Source organism: Amia ocellicauda, unplaced genomic scaffold, assembly GCF_036373705.1.
Source record: "Amia ocellicauda isolate fAmiCal2 unplaced genomic scaffold, fAmiCal2.hap1 HAP1_SCAFFOLD_138, whole genome shotgun sequence".
Taxonomy (NCBI): Eukaryota; Metazoa; Chordata; class Actinopteri; order Amiiformes; family Amiidae; genus Amia; species Amia ocellicauda.
This window is the reverse complement of record NW_027102701.1, coordinates 90,702-101,553: the sequence shown is the minus strand read 5'-3', so window position 1 is coordinate 101,553 and position 10,852 is coordinate 90,702. Positions and strand designations below refer to the sequence as shown.

General features: G+C 42.6%; 1 non-coding gene across 1 annotated transcript; it reads left to right on the top strand.

Moving 5' to 3' along the window:
• Positions 1–1,273: 1,273 nt before the first annotated feature.
• LOC136722404 (U5 spliceosomal RNA) lies at positions 1,274–1,388 on the top strand. Its single transcript, XR_010806306.1, has one exon. It is a non-coding gene; the product is annotated as a U5 spliceosomal RNA (small nuclear RNA).
• The last annotated feature ends 9,464 nt before the right edge of the window (positions 1,389–10,852 follow it).

The window sequence follows — 10,852 nt, the reverse complement described above, 5'->3', positions numbered from 1 at the left end:
GTAGACCTACACAAGGCTGGAATGGGCTACAAGACCATCACCAAGCAGCTTGGTGAGAAGGTGACAACAGTTGGTGCGATTATTCGCAAATGGAAGAAACACAAAATAACTGTCAGTCTCCCTCAGTCTGGGGCTCCATGCAAGATCTCACCTCGTGGAGTTTCAATGATCATGAGAACGGTGAGGAATCAGCCCAGAACTACATGGGAGGATCTTGTTAATGATCTCAAGGTAGCTGGGACCATAGTCACCAAGAAAACAATTGGTAACACACTACGCCATGAAGGACTGAAATCCTGCAGCGCCCGCAAGGTCCCCCTGCTCAAGAAAGCACATGTACAGGCCCGTCTGAAGTTTGCCAATGAACATCTGAATGATTCAGAGGAGAACTGGGTGAAAGTGGTCTCAGATGAGACCAAAATCAAGCTCTTTGCCATCAACTCAACTCGCCGTGTTTGGAGGAGGAGGAATGACCCCAAGAACACCATTCCCACCATCAAACAAGGAGGTGGAAACATTATGCTTTGGGGCTGTTTTTCTGCTAAGGGGACAGGACAACTGCACCGCATCAAAGGGACGATGGACGGGGCCATGTACCATCAAATCATGGGTGAGAACCTCCTTCCCTAAGCCAGGGCATTGAAAATGGGTCAAATACTTATTTCCCTCATTAACATGCAAATCAATTTATAACTTTTTTGAAATGCATTTTTCTGGATTTTGTGGCTGTTATTCTGTCTCTCACTGTTAAAATACACCTACCATTAAAATTATAGACTGATCATTTCTTTGTCAGTGGGCAAACGTACAAAATCAGCAGGGGATCAAATACTTTTTTCCCCCACTGTACATACATATATATGGAAAAGAAACATTACAAGTATAAATCACAATAAGATGTAATAAAGTACAGATAAACAAAATGTAATAAAATGTGATCTTTTTGAAAATGCAGGGACGTCACTGGAAAAGATGATGTCTGGATGGCAGCATGTGTTGCTCCAAAATGTGTACATCTCTTCTGCAAAAATGGTGCCCTCACAGATGTGCGAGTTACATGACAGACAGACAGACAGACACTCACACCCACACACACACACTTTCACACAGAGACAGGCACACACACACACACACATACATACATACATACATATGGAAAAGAAACAATACATTTATAAATCACAATAAGATGTAATAAAGTACAGAAAAAGTAAATGTAAGAAAATGTGATCTTTAATACACACAAATATGTATGGCTGGTCGGATGCGTCTTGGACTCGGGTTCCTCTTCATTACGTATAACGCTTTTGCCTTTTGCTAAAGCTTTCCGTGGAGGGGATCGTGGGTGAGTTTGTACCATTTTTGGGAGGATCTGCCTTGTTGGGGCGGAGCTGTGATCCAGGTGAACAGCAGATCGGGCATAGGTGGGCATGTGGGCAGAGGAGTAGGAAGGCCGGTCAAGCAAATAAGCTTGCTAAGGTACGCAGCAGCAGCAAGCAGCCCCCCCATCCAGCCAGCCAGCCAGTCTGGCTGGCAGTGACTGAGTGGTTGACAGACGGCAAGCAACGGAATGTACGTGCTCTGTGATGTCATAGCAGTCAGCTGAGAGAGGCTCGTGATGTCATCGCTGAGCTGGCTGGCTGGCTGGCTCTGTGTGTGTGTGTGTGTGTGTGTGTGTCTATGTCTGTCTGTTTTTCTGTTTGTCAGTCTGTCTGTCTGTCTCTCTCTCTCTCTCTCTCTCTCCCTCTCAATTCTATTCATTTGTATTGTCAAAGCAATTGGACATACATACATACATATATATATGTAGCGTAAGGTACACTTTTAAATTTCAATTAAAGAAGTGAATTCATAGTATCACCTTATCACGAATCCTGGAGTCTTGTAGAACTCAATTTCTGTAATCATTGGACGCAGACACCAATTCCAAAGATATAAATTGTCAAATTTATTTAAAAACAAAGACTAAATGTAGCACTACACTAATTATACAAAAGGGAAAAACTAATTAAAATTCAACTCTAGATCAACAAATCAAAGACAAATCACTTCCGTGACCAAATCAAAGACCATGGGATCACATAGGATAACACACAAATCGTTAAACAAAAAAGGTTATAAACACATTGACTACAATACCGGTTAGTAATTCTAGGAATCACTAAGAAACAGTTGAAAGTGCTAAATTGCAGTTTCAGAAGATGAAAAAAAACTGTAACTGATGGGATAATTACTGCAAATATTAAATAAATGTATTGCAGGATTGTTTTTTTTTAAATAATTTTCATATATATATATATATATATATATATATATATATATATATATATATATTCATTTTAAACTCTTTTTCTCTCTGAATACAGCACAAAATAAGAAAGAAAACCGATGGAGCTTCAAGAATTAGATCCCGTCATATTCTACAGACATTTAAAGAGTCCAGTGAAGTTGAGCTACAGCAAAAAGTTAAGCAGCTCGAAAAGGAAAACACAAGACTTAAAAATGAAAACCAATGTCTTCGAAACCGTATGATTGATGGTAAGTTTTTTTATTTATAGCAAATAATTCCTTACCTTGATAAATGTTATTCTTCAGTAATTTAGATTCCAGAGTAATGTATTATAGTTGATCATACTGAAGTAATCTAGAACCACAATACAGACTCTTAATGTGCACTGTCTAATAGTTTAATAATACTGATTATTAAATAAAGTTTTTCAACATAACTTCATAATCCTACATTAATGACTATATGCATTACATTAGACCTGGTAATTCTTGTATTTTATCTCTTCTATTTTTTTCGTAGCTAATGTTAATGACCCACAAAAAGGTCAGTTTGCCAATAACATAGAGCAAGTCTCTCAAGTATAATTGCAGGCATTGATGGTTTTGTTTTCACTTTGTATTAAATATATTACTAGAAATGATTATCATTTAATACTAAGGTTTTTTTCTCCAGAGATTCCAGACCTTTTGGACAATCTGAAAAAAATTGTAACAAAAGCCACATTTATCAGCAATGAAGACAAAAGTGTGTCACCATCAAGTGGTTCTGACAGCCCCACAGCAAATTGTTCTGAATCTGACAAAGAATCACCAAAACAGGTATAACACTCTTGGTCTACAATATTACAAAGACAAGGTAAAAATATATATATTGAAAACAAATATTGGTTGTAAACAATCTAATGATGCTACATTATCAGTTATATTCATAGTTATAGTTGATAATAAGAATGTAATTGAATTATGGGTGTCACAGATTCACTGACTTTATTATGTCTGTAAATTAATAAACTTAGAATTGAGACATACTGTGGTCTTTAATAACACATTTCTGTAACAAAATCACAGCCTTACTGATAATGTATTCCACTTAACATAATATAAGAATAGTTTGGGGATAAACTTGTTTTTTATTTACCATTGTCTTTTAGGTGGAAATATTCCCAGGCACTGGAGTTTACATTGACAAACTGTCCTGGATCCTTGCAGAGAGGTGCAGCACGAATACGTCATATGCAAGAACCCTGACGGTTGCTGTAAAAACTCTCCTTTTTAACTGTATAGAACACAAAGGGTTAGCATTTGAAATGTTCCTTTGGCCTTTGTTTTAGTTTCAGAGACTAGAGTTAATTTATTAATAAATAATAATACCTTACATGTAGCAGCTGGAAAGATCCCAAAGTGCTCTACAGACTCACTTCACCCACCACCCTCTGGGGTGCAGCCATTTTGTACCAGCAGATTACTACACAGCAGTAAAGGTGGAGTCATAACAAATTTGTTAGACCTGATTGAGGGAAGCCTGACTTAGAATTCAGCCACGTCACTCTTTCAACAACACCTTGTAAATCACCTTGGATTAATGCTTCAGACATATTAATACATAATAATAATGAATAGTGCCATGGGATCCTTGACAATATAAACTTTCATGTCTCATTTAAATTTGACTTTTGAGCAAATACTTCACATTTCAGTCCAGTTGTGCCACATCAATGTAATGCTTAAGCAAGGTATTAATGGAGAAAAGACTGCCTTTGCATAGCTGCTTCGCCAAGTACAGATTTTACTATGAACTAGTGTAAGACAAGTTTAAGAGCATACACCAAAACGTTTAAATACACCCACACACAAAAATGTTGATTTACTGTGGCAATATGTAACTAATGAACCCTTCTCAAAGATATGTGGTATGTTTATTAAAAGATTTTTATATATCTATGTGCAAGTCATTAAATCTATGTGATACATGTTTTTTAGGGGCTACCTCGAAAAAATTGCCCAGTACCCCAAAGAGTGTAATTGGTGGTGCAATTAACAGCAAGATAAATGAACTACGACACAGAATGAAACCAGAGTGAAGATTTGAAGAACCAGATCTGTATTTTTTGTTTTGTTTTCAACAGGGTTGGGGTCAATTCCAATTCAATTTTTAATTCCCTTTTCAATTCAATTCCAATAAAGAATATTCTGTGAATGCAAAAAGTAATTGCAATTTTGAATTGATTTGTAGGAGGAATTGGAATTGAAAAACAGGAATTGACCCCAACCATGGTTTTCAGTGAGTGTTGTACAAATTGATAGGTCAGGGTTTCTGTAAAAACTTAATAGAGGCCAGCAGGCGTGCACGATCTGGGAAAAACTGCTCCACTACAACAGACCTCTTTCCCTTCGTTTTCTCTAAAAACCTCCTGATATCCTTCACTGCAGCTCTGACTCACCGAGGACGAGGAGGCGAGAGAGGAATCCGTGAAGCCGCCCTCACTGTCACTCCGAGCCGCGATGCTCCAGCGTGTAGCCGGACCTTTCCCCACCAAGCCGCTCGCTACCCCAGCTTCACTACTGTGCCACCACTTCTTTTACTGCCACTATTTACCAACACCGTCCGTGCTCCCTCCCAGCACCTTCTTAGTGCGTTTTTTCCACCCGGCGCCTCGGCTTGTACCGCCGAGCCTGGCCCTGCCTCCTCCTCGGCTACACCCTGTGTGTCTGTCCGCCCGTCTGCTGGCTGCTGAGGTTGTTCCTCGTCACTAACCAGCGCCCCGTGCACCGCCTCAACACCATCTCCCCCCGGCGTCTCGGTCGTCACTATCCCCCGCTGCCTCGACCCCGTCCCCCAGCTGTGCGTCATCGCCTCCGGGCAGCTCTTCCCCCGTCACGGCATCAGTGGTACCATCGGTCCGACCGGCGACTGTCTCCTCCGCCGGGGCTCGATCTCTGTCTGCCCGCTGCATCTGTGGCTGCGGGCCGGTGTCTCTATTCCTCCCCGCGTCGCCCCGCTCCTCCTCCCGCTCCCTGTCCTGCTCGGGACAGTTCCTCACGACATGCCCCTCGCTCCCACACCTGAAACACTTCATGGACTCCGAAGTAGCGAACACGACGTAGTCGGTATTGTCGATCTTAAATTTAAAAATGACATTAAGATCCTCATTGATGTTATTGAGGATCATATACAGCTGCCTTCGGAAGGACACGACGTGTTTCAGTTGCGGGGCTTTGCAGCCCAGCGGGACCCTCTTAATGCCGGACATCAGCTGCCCGAGCCGGTGCGGATGAACGGAGGGACGTTAGACAGCGTTACCTTCCGGGCAGGAGCAGCGAGCGGCAACACCGGGGTGAAAGTGTCGTCTAACACTGTGCCATTAGCCACTAGCTGATTGAGCAGATCAGTGGTTTTTAAGAAGATAACAATGGCAGCAGACTTGATATTTTCACACCCTGCTACCTCCCCAACCGCTAACACACACTGCTCTAGGGGGCAGAACTGCACCGGAGCGATCTTGACTCCATGGCGTCGGGTCAGTTTTTCAAAAGACGCATTCAGGGGGTCCGACCCCCCGACCCGGGAAGAACTACCGGTACTCCCCCCTCCCCTCCCCTGTTCCCCCACAATAAGAAAAGCACTGAAAACAGAAGACAAAATAAACAAACTGAAAAAAGTAAAGCAACAAAAAAACGCAGCCAAAGGACAGAGCTCTCAGCAGCACTCCCGCTCACTGCAGACCCCTCCCACACACTCCCAGCTGAGAGAGAGAGAGAGAGAGAGAGAGAGAGAGAGAGAGAGAGTGTTAGTGTCTGTCTGTCTCTCTCTCTCTGTAGATGCATCATAGGGAACATATGTAACAATCTCTCTTTTTGTTTACCAAAAATGAGAATGAACGTATTTCAAGTGGGTGTTGCCTTGGTTGGAAACGTTTTAAGATTATTTATGAAGTGTAAAGTGGATTTGTCTCAGTTCTCCGTAGTTTTCAATGTATGTGCCATTCAGTAGCGTTCATGTTACAGATGTGCCCTATGCAGTGGTAGGGTCAATAAAATGTCAGTAAAACTTTATTTTAGCAATTATGGAGGGGAAGAACTGCAAATAGCGGGTCCCCACTAATTATCTAACTTACCAACAACGTTTCAAATTAGGTCTTGCGAAGCTGCCAAATAATGCTGTATAATCGTATGTGTCTTCATACACCGGCTGCTATAGTCTGATAGCTTTGATTATATATATATATTTTCTCGTGAACCACAAATGCTATTTGCTTGATTTTTACAGAGTATGTTATAAATACCATTCTTATGAAGCCTGACAAATTGTATGCTGTAATTATGAATATTTTCAAATCATTTGTTTGTTTTTCCTAACATGTTACAAATGTTCCCTATGTGAAAGATGCATTATATCTTAATAACGTCTAAACAATTAAAGATATACAGATTATTATTTTTGGTAAAGTTATAATACATTGCTATTAACTATGTGTGTCAGTAAAAGTTTAAATTTCCTAAAGGATTTTTATTGATCTTGCAAAATAAGTGTTTAGGGAACATTTGTAACATAGAGGTGGGTTAGCCACCGGCTAAGGGCAGCGGCTCCGGCTCCAGCACCGGCACCATGTCGCTGGAAAAGCGCTAAGTGAGCTCACAGTGAGCTCAGTGTAATGTCTGCTCTGGTGAGCTCACAGTGTGACCTAGTCGTGAGTTCACGTCTTCACTGGGTAGTCCTTGACAACTTAATTGACTCAAATCTTGGGCTTAATTGGTCAAAATGACCATTGGTTGAAGGTACTCAGGGACTGATGTGTAGAGAGACTTATTAAACCTGCAGGATTGTGGTTTTCCCAGATCAGAATTAACCAGATCACCACAAAGGAACATGGTAGGTGCTATTGCAACACAGATTACACAAATACATTGAAATCCAAGTTTGCAGTGGTCCTTGGGCCATTGTGTGGTGATCCAGATCACTTCAGCAGGAATTTTGCAGTGGTCTGGACTACAACTCTCTCTCTCTCTCTCTCTCAATTCAGTGCATTTGAATTGTCAAAGCAATTGGACATGCATACATGCATACATACATATACACTCACGTAAAGGATTATTAGGAACACCTGTTCAATTTCTCATTAATGCAATTATCTAACCAACCAATCACATGGCAGTTGCTTCAATGCATTTAGGGGTGTGGTCCTGGTCAAGACAATCTCCTGAACTCCAAACTGAATGTCTGAATGGGAATGAAAGGTGATTTAAGCAATTTTGAGCGTGGCATGGTTGTTGGTGCCAGACGGGCCGGTCTGAGTATTTCACAATCTGCTCAATTACTGGGATTTTCACGCACAACCATTTCTAGGGTTTACAAAGAATGGTGTGAAAAGGGAAAAACATCCAGTATGCGGCAGTCCTGTGGGCGAAAATGCCTTGTTGATGCTAGAGCTCAGAGGAGAATGGGCCGACTCGATTCAAGCTGATAGAAGAGCAACTTTGACTGAAATAACCACTCGCTACAACCGAGGTATGCAGCAAGGCATTTGTGATGCCACAACACGTACAACCTTGAGGCGGATGGGCTACAACAGCAGAAGACCCCACTGGGTACCACTCATCTCCACTACAAATAGGAAAAAGAGGCTACAATTTGCACAAGCTCACCAAAATTGGACAGTTGAAGACTGGAAAAATGTTGCCTGGTCTGATGAGTCTCGATTTCAGAGTCAGAATTTGGCGTAAACAGAATGAGAACATGGATCCATCATGCCTTGTTACCACTGTGCAGGCTGGTGGTGGTGGTGTAATGGTGTGGGGGATGTTTTCTTGGCACACTTTAGGCCCCTTAGTGCCAATTGGGCATCGTTTAAATGCCACGGCCCGTTGTTTCTGACCATGTCCATCCCTTTATGACCACCATGTTCCCATCCTCTGATGGCTACTTCCAGCAGGATAATGCACCATGTCACAAAGGTCGAATCATTTCAAATTGGTTTCTTGAACATGACAATGAGTTCACTGTACTAAACTGGCCCCCACAGTCACCAGATCTCAACCCAATAGAGCATCTTTGGGATGTGGTGTGTAACGTTATGTTGGGTGTATTTGGATAAGAGTATTTGGGCTCTGAGCTGAAGCACGGATCTAAAGAAGACCTCTCCCCCCCAAAGTTATCAGATTTCCTTAGCTCATCAGCTTGGAACTGGTTTGCATCAAAGTGACAGTTTTGGGGAGGATGGCACCGAGAAGAGGCCAAATAGTTTGTTATTCTGCTATGAGATGTCTGGAGAAAGGGGCCTGTGGGTGATAAAAACTCTTTGAAGTGGATGAGAGCCGAAATCCCGACATAGAGCTACGAACCCAGGCCAACCGGCATTTCCAAAAGATGGCATGGATTGACATCAGTCATAAATCCAAAGTCACAAAAGATTAAGTCTGTTTTAGTTACTTGTGATAAATTGTTGATATCCTAAGCGTTGGCATTAGAGTCATTAGGTGATTAATCGAGTACTGTTCTGTTGGGTTGTTACTGAATAGCCAAAACAATGATTACCCAAATGTCCCCATGTGAAGCATTGATTGTTAAGGTACCAGGAACAGAGATTCCTGAATTCCTTGGACGCCTAGGCAGTTTGGACTTTGAAGTAGAGTCGCGTCGAACTCAGTTGGTAAACGACACTACGACGCAACTCGAAAAAGAGTCGATAGAGGTGATGAAAGTTATGGCTAGCTTAGCACTTGCGAGCTCAAGGGTAGTGAACTGGATCATAAGCAAGTTTGAAAAACTGAAAAAGCTAGGAGAAAAGTATGCTAAAGCGAAAGAAGAAAGAGCCAAACGGCATGGAATGGTTTTAGAATTTGAAGGAAAGCTAGATACTTGTGGAAAACAAGTCATTGTGTTGAATGCTGAAAAAGAGGACTTAATTGAACAGAGAGAGCAATTAGGAAATGATTTAAGACAATGTCAAGTTGAATTGGAAACAACTCTGATCCAAGTAAAAGGTCTGCAAAATGACAGATGTAAAGCGGTTGAAAATGAAAGGATAGTTTTGAAGGACCGGGATGTTTTGGAAATGCGTCTTTGCAAAACAGTCAGGGAGAAAGATTTGGGCACTGTAAAAATGGAGATACTCGAAGGCGAGGTCATACATTTAAAAAGGGACAGTGAAGAAATGAGGAGAGTAAATCAGGTGCTTAGGGGAGAACTCAAATCAACTGAAGTTGAAAATGAGCGTCTCAAGCAACAAATAGGGGCCCTGAAAGCTGCCTCTTGGTGGGCTGCAAAGCTGACACCTGACAGCATAAAGGAACAGCCGGAACCGGCCAATGCACGGAGTCGCACACCGTCTCCACATTTAGGCCCCGGGTTGCCTCGTCCTGATCGTACCCCTCCCTGTAGTCTTTCTCCACCCAGGGTAAGAAGCTCGTCGCACAGACGAACTTCCTCTCCCGAGAGTCCAGACCGAAAGGTTAACATGCGCCAGTTGAGAGAACTGGCTAAAGATTGTGAAACCTTTAACCCAGCAGACAAGGAAGGAAATGTGGAAGCGTATATTAAGGACATTAAGTATGCTTTGAGTTTCTATCCTGAGGCTACGGAGAAGGAAAAGGTTCTCCTAATCCGCAAAACTACCTCTCGCCAAGTCCATTCTTGGATGGAGAGGCAAGGGTCCATGGTCTGCGATAGGTTTCAACGCTTGTGCAGAGCATTAGTTAGGGACTATTCCAGGTTCATTGATCCAGTGGCAGCAGTGACTGCCGCACACCAGATCAAACAGGGTAAGCATGAGTCCCCCCGTGATTACTATGAAAAGCTTAGGAAAACCTATTTTGCGGGTCAAGATCGACCCGGGGCCGAGGAAGAGGTGAGCTTTAAAGGGTTGTTTGTTGCTAATTTGTTCCCAACGATTAAGGAAATGATCATATTACATGCAGACGCAATGTATATGAACATAGCTGAAATTCGAAAAAATGGCACAGAAAGCTTGTGAAAGCAAGTACAATAGCACTTCTGATCGTAAAGATTCAAGCACCCAAGTACTGGCAAGGCGCTCTGAGAGCCCTATTTCTCCACTGGAGTTAGAGGGGACAGAGATTCAAAGAAGGAAAGAACCTCCCAAGGATGGAATCCAAGACACCCAGGCTTACAATAAAAAAAAGAAATCTGCTCCTAGCCTAGGTGGGTTAACTCAGTCTCTGAGCAATGTTGCAGTTTCTGAGCTACTGCTACGCTTAGCTCTGCTCCCTTTGCCCCCTCTTCCCAAACTGGAAGTTAGTAGCCAGGGTAAAGGGCCGGACTCGCCACCTAAGGAATGACTAGCTCTGGAACCACCCCCTGTCCCCGCCTCTGTGTTTTTGATTGGATGTGAGGAACAGCAGGGGGGTTTCTCTGACACATCAGCCCACTGGGACCTCCCAGTGGGGGAAGTTGCCTGCAGGCAAGCTGAACCTTTGGTGATGTTACTGGGTGATCTGACACAGAGAGGCAGAGCCAAGCAAGTTTACATAGAAGTGACCATTGAGAATGTGTGGGAGTGAGGAGCCTTGTTGGACACTGGGGCTGAAATTTGTTTAATGTCTGCCA